At 39.7% G+C, this 12,899-nt stretch overlaps 1 protein-coding gene across 1 annotated transcript in view; it reads left to right on the forward strand.

The window, feature by feature from the left end:
* The first annotated feature begins 511 nt into the window (after nt 1-511).
* Nucleotides 512-12,899, forward strand: part of LOC138130609 (neuroligin-4, Y-linked-like) — a 214,603-nt gene continuing 202,215 nt past the window's right edge. Inside the window, exon 1 of the mRNA XM_069047181.1 lies at nt 512-861. The gene's annotated coding sequence lies outside the window, so the exon portion shown is untranslated. The remainder of the gene's footprint in view (nt 862-12,899) is intronic.

Below are 12,899 nucleotides of genomic sequence, written 5' to 3' on the forward strand. Positions count from 1 at the left end.
CCCTTTTATTCGGCATAAACCCCAATCACATAAAAAATGAACGCGTTCCCATTGTTTATGTAAGAGATTGTTGTTTATGGCGGTTATAATCCGTTAGATTAAAGACAGAACGTATCGCCCCACCCCCGGCCTTTATTGCGGTTAAAACCGGCGCATTTAATTCTAGAAAATCGTCAAAGCTCCCGAATTTTCCCAGCCGATAAGATTATTTGTACTTCGCCCCCGTGTGGCAGCTCGCCGCGCTAATCCTTGCCAGCGGCGCCCCCGCCCAGCGCGGCGTCTCCAGACTAGGCCCATCGAAGGCCCCGTCGATAACCGTTGGACTGCATCCAAGACCCAAGACATAATAATAGAGGAGCCACTACCCCCAAGAAACAAATTTGCAACACCCATGCCCAAATCTTAAGAGTCCTGCGCGAACAGTAACGATTTTTGCTTTCAACGTAGCGCCTCTCGCGGCAGCACACCGAAGTAACTAGTGTCCCTCCGGCGTCGGGCGTCGATCCGGGGCAGTCGTCGGTTACACGCGCGTTGGAGTCCGCGATTCCGCCGCCAAATACGCGTCTCGTCCGGAACACGCTCCGATTTTTTCCCGCACCGGAAACGGATCACTGCGACTCCGGGGATGGAAACGGTGCGGACTTCGCCGTCGGGCCGGCAAGCGTGCAGGTTTGAGGTTATGTAGAAATTTTACAAAGCGGAGTTACAAGAACTTTAACAGTGACAAGAGCGCGCCCACTAGTGCAGTGACAACCACCCAGTGATGGATGAATAAGGGGCGATGATTCAAGGGGTGTCGTGGGGTTTACAGTGATCAAAACAGTGCGGACTAGTGAAGTGATTCTCTTGGAAATAGACGAGGTAAGCACCATCCCCAAAAAATACCACTCTCATCCGAAATATTTTTTTTTAATTTTCTCCTACGGTGAGTTTCTTTGTAACAGTGGAAATGAAATACACTTTGAGGAGCTTTGCAATAATTTTTTAATGACAATCCTTAGAGAGTGCAGAGCTTTGTTTACAGCTTTTATATATGTTAAGTGTCCCAAGCTTGAGCGAAATATTTTTTGTGTTGGGGCCATTAGGTCGATTAATCTGAGTCGCTCGTATCGAGCAGTATCGTTCGATCGCTTTAATGTGATCGACTGACGAATGGGCGATTAGAGGAGAGCGATAAACCCGTTACGAGCAGCAATAAAACAGCGCCAATAGAAAAATAATAAATTTTATTAATAACACAACCGTAAACTGACAATAAACCGGATCGCTTTCTTACCTGTCCACGTGATCAAAGCTCGTTCACATCCGAGCGGTCAAAGCTCCGATGGTGTGAGTGCACTACGTGCCTGTCCCTTATTGGGAACGTGTAAAATTGGCGGTGCCACCGGGAGCAAAGCTCTCTTTCATCCGGACACGAATTTAGTACGTACACGAAAGCTCGCGAGCTTTACAAGGTGTACGCCGACCAAATCTCGTGTCGAAATTGATAATTCCGTCGCGGTTTTAATTGTGAGAAGGACGCGACGGGGCGTCCGGCCGGCTTAATTGCCCACCTGAAAGCTCGTTAAAGCTGACGTACGGAAAAAACCGGAATTCTCCGGAGCGGGCCCAAAAACATAAATTCCCCTCAATTATTTACTACTCTCTCTCGTTTTAACCGGCAGATTATTTGATGAATTACGTTGCGCTCCCCGGAGGGGGATAAATAAAATATGATCGCCAAAGCGGGGACAAATAACCATAAATAAAATCCGGGAGTTCGTCGACGTTCAGTTTTTATTATTTAAGCATTCTTAATAATAAAAACGAACGTCGACCGACTTTTCACTTTTATTTATGGTCATTCGGACGGCAGGATTGCTGTTTTGTTTACTGTTTTTTGTGGGGGCGGCGCGGGATTCTTGACGGTCGAAGTCGGCCCATCTGTCATCTGTGACAGCCGACGAATCGATTGTTCCGGAGTGATTTTAAAGGCTCCGAATTAGAGCCCCATGACCGCTCCCAAAGCTCAAGGTCCCCGGAGCTTTGACCAAATCAGAAGCTTCCGCCTAACAAACAAAAACTTTACCGTAATCTATTAATTTTTTAAATCTCAATTTCGCGTCCATCAGAACCTAAAATTGTTTTTTGAAGATCTGATGGGGTCAGCTCTGGGGAGTATGGAGGCTTGGCAATTATCTACCATATTAACTGCTTAGTTTCTATTTGTTGCTTGGAACTGTCTTGATAAAGCAAAACTACAACAGGAAACTGTGCCACCATGGTCTTCAGGACGTAATCCTTGAACTCCTCGAACTCTTCAGATATAGATTTATTTAAAAAAGATTGGAGAAAAGGGGAGTCGAAGCTTCGAGTGATTATCCTTCTATTTCGTCAATTTTTTGACACTTAACGTCGGCAAATATTGACGGGCCCGTGATCCTTTCACCGTGATTGTCAGCGATCCCCGAATAATTATTAGCGATTCTAATGATTTTTTCAGTCAGCGATTTTCTTTTATTCGAAGCGATTCGAGGGCGACAAAATGTCAGATGTTCGATGAAGAAGAAAATTAGCTTTCCGACGATACCAAATTCCATTCAATCCGTATCGTGCACCGGAAAAGAATTTCTCTCGAGTCTCCGGGCGATAATGTATGTTTTTTGCGCAGTCCCCCTTTGCGCTAATTAACGCACGACACTTGTCTCCGCGACAAAAGTGTCAGACACTTGTCGCTGTGCCGCGCTGATTTATTACGTCTAGGAATTTAATCGGGACGGTTGTTGATAACTGGTGGATCGCAATCAAGGGGGCGGCGTCGTCCCACCTGTGATTTACAATGTCTCGGCGTAAATTGTTGCGGACGTCAGTGATGGCGATTTTGAGCGGCGTTTTATGGACAATCGGAGCGTTTGGGAAAAAGGGCACGTAAAAGCAACATTCGTCGTCGTTACGACTTCCTCCGAAACCGAACCTCATCAATATGCATAATTTATGAAGTCGGGAGTAGTAAACATGACTAATTCAGTAAATATCTCCCGGGGAGGCGCGCCATGATCCGGCGATTCTTCCTCCACTTGATGTTTTAATATTGTTTGCGCTACGTTTCGACTGTTTACTTTCATTTCCCGACAGTCATGATTAGGCTGATTGACGGCGATTTTTCCGACGCCCTGCGAAAATAACGTTTTATTTTTGTTCGACGCCGTCTCCCACGTCGATAATCCCGGTTTGGACAGGTTACAAGCGGGAATTGTTATCGAGACTTGCGATATAGGGGGGGGCGTTTTTGTTATGGCACGCGACGGAGGCTCCCCACTTATCTTAACGGGGATGCGATAAGTCGCGTGTCCGATCTGGGGATTAGCCAAATAAATTTCTAGTTTACAAATGCCAGATAGTGCAACAAATGGACAAGGCGAGGGATTTCGCCTGGCGCATCCACCCCTCTTTGCTGCATGGAGACCATAATAGTGGCCGACGGGGAAGGAGCTGATGGTTTTTCTTCTGCGAAATACTTTCCCAACTCCTATTTACACAATAGCTATTTTCAATACAAGTGAGCAAACTAGTGCATTTAATCACGAGGACGGTAGTTGGGCGTCCGAGCCGTAGACGAGGGCCCTAACCGTACAAGTGATTAAATGCACATTTGCTCATGCGTGTTGAATCTGATCAGGAGTTTACCCCAAGTAATTTCACGTTTTTTTCGTCAATTGAAACCTAAATAACAAGTTCACAATTTAAATAAGTCAAAAATAAGACAAGCTTTAGTTATTAATATTCAGAAAGTATTTTAATATTCAGAACGTATTTGAAAAACAAATTAAAAAACTTTCAGTACAACATATTTGGCCCCCTCTATCGACAAACTCGCAAAACATTCATTTTGCTCACTAGTGAGAAAATATTTTTTCCTCACTAGTGATTCAATTGCCATCTTTGCTCACTATTTTCAGTGAGCAAAGACCACTGAAATTCAATGATCATGGAAAAAAATATATTTTTTGCAGTTCATTTTAGAAATGTTACCAAAGAAAATGGCAAAAACATAGCTTTTTATGTTAACATAATTGAGAAAAGCAAGCAAGAAATTTTATTTTATCATTTTCCCGGCGCATCCACCATTCCGAAAATATTTGTTTGGGAAAAATGATGTAATTTAACAAGAATTTTATATTTTATTGAATGACAAATAAACATATTGGAATGCATTTCATAATTGCGATCTCGTCACTTAATCCGGAAGCTTGGCTGTAAATTGGTTTTTCATATAATACTGCATATAATAGAATTTGCATATCAAATTAACAATGTCAAAGAGATTGTTTAAAAAATGTGTGTGAAATTTTAGCGTAAAGGTCGACCGCATTTTGTAATAAACTTTGATGAAAAACTGGTTCGACAAATTAATTTGTTCGTCAAACTCTATTCCAGTTTTGATTAATTTATAATAAAATTTTTGGAAATTATAGTGGAGCTTTATTTGCTTAGTAATATTTCCATTTATTTTATTGAATTGACACGAATCTTAGATTTGAGCGTGTCGCGTGACGATTTTAGCGTGTCGCTTGAAACTAATTCACTGCCCGTGTGGTGCGCCTAAGGAAGTTTTCACTTCAAGGTCCGAGCCTTACGACGATTTGAGCGTGACGATTTTAGCGTGTCGCGTGACGATTTTTGCGTGTCGCTTAAAACTATTCACTGCCCGTATGGTGCGCCTAAGGAAGTTTTCACTTCAAGGTCCGAGCCTTATGACGATTTGAGCATGACGAATTTAGCGTGTCGTGTGACGATTTTTGCGTGTTGCGTGACGATTTTAGCGTGTCGCATGAAACTAAATCCTTGCCCGTGGTGCGCCTGAAGAAGTTTTCACTTCAAAAATGTCAAGACTGATAGTGACTTCCTTGAAGCCTTCCCCCCGAAGACAGTTTACTTTATTACCGACAATCAACCTGTCACACTGAATTAGTCAAACATTGCGAAAACAAATGCGATTTGCCTGAGGACTTATCTATTTTAGTAAGAAATGAGTCTCTTAATGCGTCCCCGCTAGTGCGAGCAGATTAAATTTACAGCGTGGCTATTAGCACCCCGCCGAGGCGTTCCGCCCCCGCATTTCCAAATAGTCGAAAATTCGTGTAAAATGTGTCGCTTTTGGGGTTCCGATGTGCGAATTTTTCAGCATGCAAAGCTGTCCGTGTAAAATTCGGTCAAGTGAACGAGCCGGCCTGATGAGATTGTCAATTTTAATTTCGGTCGATTTCACGCGTCGGCCGCGACCGGGGGCGGCGCGTGTGTGTCGAAATTAAATTTTCGGAGCGTCGGCCGAACCGAGATCATTTGAATAAGTCACAACAATACAGCGATTAATTTAGTTTACATGTGTTGAAGTAATCTCGCCATCAAAACGTCAAAAACAATCACGTAATTAATAGGAAAATTCGTCTCTGGCACCTCTAACCGGTGGTTATTAATGATTTTCGGTCGATTCGAACTCCGACATCCGTCCCTAACTTCCAAGTGTTTCTCTAATTAAATGTCTTTCATCGTAATATACTCGCTGGCGAATTTATTAAATGCGGATTAGGTTGTTGCTTTTAGTGCTGTTACCTTGTTACGAACTTGTTCTGCTCCCTAACATTAAATAAGGTTAAGCTTACGTGCGTCTGGGATTATTTTGTTCCTAGTTCGGCGGATGGCGGGAGTTAAATGACTCGATAAATTGATTATTATATAAATTATTTAGTTATCGCGACTTATGAGAGCGGATTAGAAGCGTCGGGGATCGTGCGGAAACGCAAATCCGCCTCCGGAGGTTGGGGTGCCCCGGAGGGGACGCCCGGAACGGCACGTTGGGACGGGGCTTCCAAAACCCAAAAACAACCACACAAGGCATTGAACAAAATTTTTCCTTAAAAAACTTCAAAAGAAAAATCGACAGAATGTGGCTTTGTGACAACAAGCACAACGAAAACTATGTCATAGTAGGAATATCTGCGTAAATCCCTTTCAAAACATTTCAATGGACTCGTACACCGGTTTGCCTTTTGATTTAGATTTAATATAAATTCTCCAAATGACAATAATTTCTCTCTCGATAATAATAACGGAGGTATTTTACAGGTGAGCGTTCAGTCTCAAAGCTTTATCTTCAAAGAGGACTAAATAGAGGAGTGAACAATTTATTAGTAATGACAAAGAATTTTAAAATTCGCGCAGAATGTTACAAAATTACAGCCTCAAGGTTTAATACAAGGTTACTAATTGAATTTTTTTAACTAAAATAAAATTTGCAATTTAAAAAAAATGTATCACGCAGGATGATTTCAATCGAAATTGTCGTTATGGTTGGGTTATAAAAAAATTTCTTCCTCAAATTCTGAATTAATTTGAATTTTAATAATGAACAAAAAATTTTTTGGTGTCATTGAAAAAAAATTGAAATTCTAGTATAAATTTTATCATTTAATCACTAGAAATTATTTTTTCTCTAAAGAAGTACCTTCTTAAGAGTTTAAGACTAAAAAGGAGTTTTCTTCGAAATAGACCACTACAGAAATTAATGAGATAGTTTCTTTGCCGGAAAATTTTGAGTTTAAAGTTCTACCGTGACATCGAAAAAAAATAGAGTTGGCTGTGAATAAAAATTTCAGTTGGCAATTCGTTAAAATTTCAATTATCAGATGTCAGTCTTGATTAGTTAGGTTAGTGATATTGTGAACGTTGAAATCTTGATTTTCATAAAGGTATGCATTATGTGTGACCTGTCGGTTGTAAAAGAATCATGAGGAGCTCCAGTCGTATTTAGGAATTGGAATAAATGTTCGAAATGTCTGCCTTCAGCTTCCAAACATAGTGCTACTCTCTTGGCTTCATGTTTTCGAATGACCTTCGCTGAAGTGTATTAATCATGGCCATCTCGATTTTTTTTTAATTTTTGATCTCACGGTATTTTTCTTCCGTGACAGAACTAAGAGAAATGAAAATATTCAACAAAATTATCTTTGATGACAATTACCAAAGGTTTAAAAAAATTGTTATTAGGTGTATTACTCTTAGAATAATAAATACCTAATGAAATTATTGTTAAATAATAACATTATTGGTATAATAATTATTCGACTGACTTATTTGAAGATGATTTAGAAATTAAAAATGTTCCAACTCAAAATTCTGCTAGAATATTTTCCAAAATAATCGAAGTATCTGAACGTAATTTACATAATTCACTGAAAGGTGAAACTGGCATTTGCAACCAAAATTGCTAATTCACTCCCTAAAAAAATAATTATTTTGAATGGTTCGCCCTGAAAGGAAGATTTAGCTCGAAGGGCATTATCAGAAAAAAATGAGGGAACCCCAACTTGTGCTTTCTCATCCACCGACTCAATTAAAATAGAATTTCTTATGAATTCTTAAAACAATCTCGCATATTCTGTTCAAATTTTTTCGCCCCAATTTTCTATAGCAAAGCTCTGCTGAAATCTGAGACCATAATTACGGAACACCTACACAGAACAATTTTCAGGCAAAGACCCGATCGATTAAATGTAAATATTTAAAACACAGAGTAGGTTACACAGAGGGTAGTTAATGTGCGATAAATTGACGAAAACTGTTGTCATAATGAGCGATTATCGTTTAAATTTAACCAACATTGACACGATCGCTCCTGATTGCTAATTACTTCCCAAATAACCACACAATTAATACTGCTCTGTCCAGTTCTGATTAAAACATCAGGAGAATGTTTTTTCATTTCTTCGAAAGGTGGAAAATTGAACGACACATCCGCAGGAGTCAATCGACAGGAGTTTACAGCTCCCGATGGCTGCACTTGCGGCGATAATGCACCCACCCCCGCTCGCAACGGCTTCATTACAATATTTACTTAACCATGAATTTCCACATTATTGTCATCGCTGATAACAACTTTTATTAGGCGAACTCCCAGAGCCGTTAACAAACTTTGAAATATCACCTAAATCCGCGGGGCCGCGGTGACAGCACTCGAAGGACCAACTTTTAATTTTCTTCGCGAACTAGTTGGAAAAGTACACATTTTTATTGTAACAGATTTTTGCTTGTCTCGGAGGCGGCGGCCGATAATTCCCGCCTATTTAAATTACTTTGGCGGCGGCGAAGTAGAACAATAGTTGCGGTTCGCCGAGTTCTTTTAAATCTCTATTTAGTTTCAATTCTCGGCGGGTGCAGAGTTATTCGTTAAAACGCAATTTTATTTAGGTATTTCGGATGAGATTTGCCACCGGAGCGATCGAATTTTTATTTTGCACCGCCGACATTTATCGCGCCGATTGACTGATTTATTGCCTCCAATAAAATTACTGTTTGTTTTTTAAACGTAATTATTCAATTTGCGCCGATAATTTCAGTAGTTTGTCAAATTTACCCTGCTCTAAAAATATACACGGTGATTTATTTCATTACCGGATTAGTGCACAATTGCGCTGCGTGCAGCGCTGCGATCGTCGTTAGCAGCGTCCGTTGCCCGAACTACGTAAACAGCTAAATTGATCGTCCTGTATATCGACAATTATCATTTATGGCATTTCCAGGGAATATAAAATAAAATCGGAAAACTTCTTTTGACGTAACAAATAAATTAGGCGGCTTAATGGACCAGATTTTTTTTAAATCGTGAAAATGTAAATGTACAAAATACGACAATTTCTCTTAAAAAGACTTCAAAATCTGAGGAGGAAATAAGATTTATTGAAGGAATCGTTGTTGACTGACTACTTAGTAAAGGACTTAAACAAATTAAAAATAACGTTGCTGCAAAGATACAAATTATACGATTCGTTTGACAATTTAAACATTTTATATGCAAAATTGTTTTGAGTAAGCCTTATTGAGACATCAAAGTCATTGAATAAGTAACTAAGAAAGAAGTAGACCACGAGCTTTAAGGTAACTTCAGAGAGCAAGAAAAGCTCTTCCTGTTATCTACTTAGCGCAGTGTTTTCCAAGTCCGTAGTTGCATTATCTTAAAGGAAAATAATCTTACGTGATACAGGAGAAAGAAAGATTGCGAATTTTTTGAACAAGGACTGCAGCAGTGATGAAAAATTTAAATTAAAAATTTGCGGCATAGATGAAAACAAATTACTTCAGAACTCATCACAACAGATAAAATAAATGTGATGATGAGATCTGATTTTTTTTCGTTCCTGAAGGCACTTTTAATGAAACCGGTAATTTTACTCACAAGCGGACGAAAAGCAACTCTTTTTCGGACGCACTTTTTCGGACGCTGACCGTGGCGCCACCTTGGTCTGCTTAGTAAGTTAGCAACGAAACCAATAAAACCGATAATTGTCTTGTCGCTGTAAATTATGTAAATAAGTACATAATTGTATTGCAAATAGTAAATTTTTCGTTTTGTTGGCAAGCTGATAACAAATACTGTAAAAATATAATAAATATATAATAATATAATAAATAATAAATTTATCTGTTTGATAAAAGTAAATACAAAATAAATTTGTTTTCGCCTGTTTTCAAGCCTCGGTCGCGCCTCGGCCAGAAATCCCAAACTCGGACGAAAAAGATGTACTTTTTGGCCTTGATACACAAATAACTATTTGCAAACATTTTTCATTAATACATTAATACATTAATATTAATTCCTGACTGGACCTGCTAATGGTTCTACTTTTTTTTATATGAGAAGCAATTTTGCAGTGAAATTGTTTTATTAAAAATATCGTGGATGTAGATTGTGCCATTATCATGTAGTCGAAATACCAGATGTAAAAATAAAAAATAATCCAGCTGATGTTTACATGGTTCTGTATCAGGAATGATCTGGGGGGTTTATTTTTGTGTCTAGTGTTATTTCAGGCGGATTACTAGAGAATGGAGTCGGTGTTTACAGATTTGGGCTTTTATTTGTGTTCCGATCTCATTTTCATTCCCGCAGGACGGGCAGAGATTATAATTATAGCATTATCGTTATTGTCAGCAATTGCGCACAATTAATAATAATTATCATAGCTGGGTAAATAATGAATTAGAATCAGAGCTAGGCTATTTACAGATCCGGCTTGTTAATTATGCAAATAGGGAGCGAATCGATGGATGCGAAAGGCGCTCCTTTCCGATTAAACACAATGACGCAATATTAATCCGGCATTAAAACAAACACGACGTTAAAAAGTCCGGAACGCTTGGCGGGATGAAAAATCATCGACACGCGAAAAACGGAATAAATATAAATGGGAGCGATAAATTTCCGGGCGGCCGATGGCGACTTTTTCGGGACCCTTGTTAAGCGGCGGCGGCGGCGGCGAAGGAAATTTCTTGTTAGTCCATAATATGTTTAATTAAGTTTTTAACGAGGTACAGATGGGTCCCCCGGCTCAAATTGCAAATTAAACAAGCCAATTTCGAAGGTCTACTTTATATGTTAATACCTGTTATCCATATTAACATCCATTAAATCTTAATGTAAACATGCTAAGATCGTCCTCGATGTTACATGACATAATCGCGCCATGCCCCGACGTCGCTCGGCTCTTCGGGTTCGCGACGTCGGCGATCGGAATTTATTCCGGCGAAAAAAACACTCCGGAGGGGATGTTAATGTCCGAAGGAATGAATGCGCATTTCAATTTCAAACAGTCGAGCGTGTTGATGCCGACCGCCCTACATATTATTACGTTTTAATTTACATAGGGGCTCCTTCCCGGAGGCTGCACACTATACTCGATGACCCTTGCGTTTTTCCATTTGTATTTCTCATCTCGCTACAGCGCCCAAGTATTTTATTATACAAGCGCGATGTATACAATGCTATAAAATTGAAATATTTCATGCCGTGTAATTTCTTTCCGTTTTATTGTGTGCGTGAGTTGCCGGTTATTTCCATAAATTATCTGTCAGGAACTTTGAAAGAATTTCACGAAAACAAACACGGTCATTGTGGCCTGCTTCGCCACCTTTCACACAGTCCTTCAAAAACCCAACAGAAACTTTTCCTTGCTATTATTATTGGTAGAGCGATTTATTCTAATTAATAGCAGATATTATTCCTATTATCCTATTTATTCCTTTCAACTTCAGACACAAATTATTCTAAGCCTGATCCCTTTTTTTTTGCAATCAGAGACTTGCACTGGAGTTAGTCTTGTCGCTGGTTTACACACCCATTGAGAAAATTGAACTTATATGACTTGCAAGAATGGTGGAGGCGCCGGGATATTGTTAAATAAAACCAACGATATTTCTCTTATGGCTTGACCTAGATAAAATCTAAAAATTGCATTTTATAGACTTGATAACGACGAATCAAAATCAAACACCTCATGACTCTGTCAACCAACACCGGTTGAAAATTTTGCTTTCATATGACTTGCAAAAATGGTGGAGGCGCCGGGATATTTTTAAAAGGAAAATAGCGTTTTCTCCCTTGCTATGTAAGCCACATTCAATCTAAAACTGGCATTTTATAGATTTAATTATGATGAATCGAATCTGGAAAACCACATGACCCCACTTCTAACATCAGTTATGAAAATGTTATTTAAATATCTTGCGAAAATAGTTGAGTTGGAAGAATTCTTTTTTAAAAGAACCTGCGACAGCTGCCTTGTAGTTGGACCTAGATCAAATATGACACTTGTGCTTTATAAATGTAGTTATGACGAATCAAATGCAAAATAGCGCATGACTCTGTCTCCTACACCAGTTGAGAAAATTTATATCGTAAAAATGGTGCAGGCGCCGGGATATTTTTAAAAATATAAATAAGGATCTCTCTTACAGGTCGAGTTAAATTCAATCTCAGGGCTGAATTTTGGAAATTTAATTAGGGTGAATCGAATACAAGAAACCGCAAGGTGCTGTTTCTTACAGTGAATAAGCAAATTCCACTGATATGGCCTACCAAAACTCGGGTTTTTATTTAATCAATCTAACAACGATATCTCCCCTTTTGTTTCAGCTAGCTCAAACCTGAAACCTGCAGATTCTAGTCTTAATTATCGCCAATTGAATGTAAAAGCTCCGTGACCCTATTAATATACAAGGTGTCTCAGCTAAGACTTTCGAGCCTAATAACTCAGTTATTTTCCAGCGGATTTTTGTGAAATTTAAAATGCAGATATTTTAGACGGTGAAGAATAAAATCCCATTAGAGCAATCACCCAAGTCTTGAAAACGTAATTTTTACATGCCTTTGTATGTGTTTCTAAGCGAGGTCCGCTGCGATTGGTCAATCTTTGGTACCAACCGTAGGACCGCCCCTAGGTTCAACGATCCAATCACCGCGCGAGACACACTCCCGTGTTCAATGTTCAGTCGCTTAGTAGTTGAAGAAATCTTATATAAAAGGAAAATCTTTTTCGTTCAAAAATGTTCGTTTCTTTCGTCCTTGTAGTCCTTCCGATCCTGGCAAAAACCCACATCTTGTCGCATCTTAGCGATCCGGCTCGCGTCTTGGTTCTCAACAATCGCCCAGAGACTGCAGGAATAAAACTAATCACTCTTCTCGAACGCCTTTCCGACTTCCGTAATTACGGCCGCCCCCGGGGAAACACCGATACACGACTCTTTATCTGGTCGATCCTGGCGATAATTTTTTCGTTGGCAGCGTCTCGAGTGACCTGAATTATCACAGCGACATTGTGGAAATATCGTCGGTAATAAACCGTCGAGGCAATGCGGCCTCGCAAACGTAATAATATGCCGGCGGAGGTTTGTGCCTCGCTACTAATATAAGTCATGTTGGATGATCGTTACTCTGGAAGGCGAACCGTATCTCTCTGCACTTTGCATCCGCTAATAACGTTTGCCTTTGGTTGCACCGAAATGGTAAAGCGACGCTTACACAAATGCGGATTTATATGCATTCGGATGCGGGTGCAAAATTCATGTCTTGATTGGCTCTCCGGCGG

Source organism: Tenebrio molitor, chromosome 5 (genome assembly GCF_963966145.1).
Source record: "Tenebrio molitor chromosome 5, icTenMoli1.1, whole genome shotgun sequence".
Lineage (NCBI taxonomy): Eukaryota > Metazoa > Arthropoda > Insecta > Coleoptera > Tenebrionidae > Tenebrio > Tenebrio molitor.